Source organism: Empidonax traillii, unplaced genomic scaffold, assembly GCF_003031625.1.
Source record: "Empidonax traillii isolate 1590-97213 ecotype Southwest subspecies unplaced genomic scaffold, ASM303162v1 scaffold3452:size26341, whole genome shotgun sequence".
In the NCBI taxonomy this organism is placed as follows: Eukaryota; Metazoa; Chordata; class Aves; order Passeriformes; family Tyrannidae; genus Empidonax; species Empidonax traillii.
This window is the reverse complement of record NW_020958645.1, coordinates 13415-14722: the sequence shown is the minus strand read 5'-3', so window position 1 is coordinate 14722 and position 1308 is coordinate 13415.

Here is a 1308-nt window from a genome sequence, read left to right as displayed (position 1 = left end):
TTGTCCCTTCTTTGGGCATTCTGGGACACTGGGATTCAAGTTTCTATTTCTCCCATCACCATCCCATGGCACGGGCAGGACATCCAGGGGATCAGGCCCAGACACTGTGGGGTTGGGAAAGGCAGGTCCTGCCTGACCAACCTGATCTCCTTCTGTGACAAATGACCCCCTCAGCAGCTGAGGGAAAGGGTGGGGATGTGTCTGTGCTGACTTCAGGAAAGCCTTTGGCCCCATCTCCCACAGCATCTCCTGCACAAACTGGCTGCTCATGGCCTGGATGAGGGAACTGTTTGCTGGGGAAAAACTGGCTGATGGCCCAGGGAGTGGTGGGGGATGGAACTAAATCCAGGTGGGGCCGGTCACTAGTGGGGTTCCCAAGGGCTCAGCGTTGGGGCTGCTCCTGTTTAACATCGTTATTGATGATCTGGATGAGGGGATCAAGTGCCCCCTCAGGAAATTAGGGGATCCCATGAAGTTGGGTGTGAGTGTGGATCTGCTGCAGGGCAGGAAGGCTCTGCAGAGGGATCTGGACAGGCTGCATCAATCAGGCCAAGTGTCAGGACCTGCACTTGGGTCCCAACAACCCTTTGGAACGCTCCAGGCTGGGGAAAGAGGGGCTTGAGAGCTGCTCAGCAGGAAGGGACTTGGGGGTGCTGCTTGACAGTGACTGGATATGAGCCAGAGTGTGCCCAGGGGGGCAAGAAGGCCAATGGCATCCTAATCTTTCTGGAGAACAGGGTGGCCAGCAGGCCCAGGGCAGTGATTGCCCCTCTGTGCTGGGTACTGGGGAGGCCCCACCTCGAGTGCTGTGTCCAGTTCTGGTCCCTGAGTGCAAAAAGGCCCTGGAGGGGCTAGAGCGTGTCCAGAGAAGGGAACGCAGCTGGGGAAGGGTCTGGAAAACCTGTCTGATGAGGAGCAGCTGAGGGAACTGGGGTTCTTTAGTCTGCAGAAGAGGAGGCTCAGAGTGCACCTCATCACCCTCTACCATGATCTGAAAGGAGATTTTAGTGAGGTGGGGCTTGGGCTCTTCTACAAAGCCTTTAGTGACAGCAAGAGAGGAAATGGACTTGAGTTGCCTTGGGTGAGGTTAAGATTAGTTGTTAAAAAAATCTCTTTTCACAGTGTTTAGGCACTGGAACAAGTAGCTCAGGGAGGTAGTGGAGTCTCTGGAAGTGTTCAGATGCCATCTGGATATTGCACTTTGGGATATGGTAGAGGGATGATTATGTTGGCCCTGGGTTAACAGCTGGACCAGAAAATTTTGAAGGTCTCTTCCAAACTTGATGATTCTGTGACCTGTCATCACTG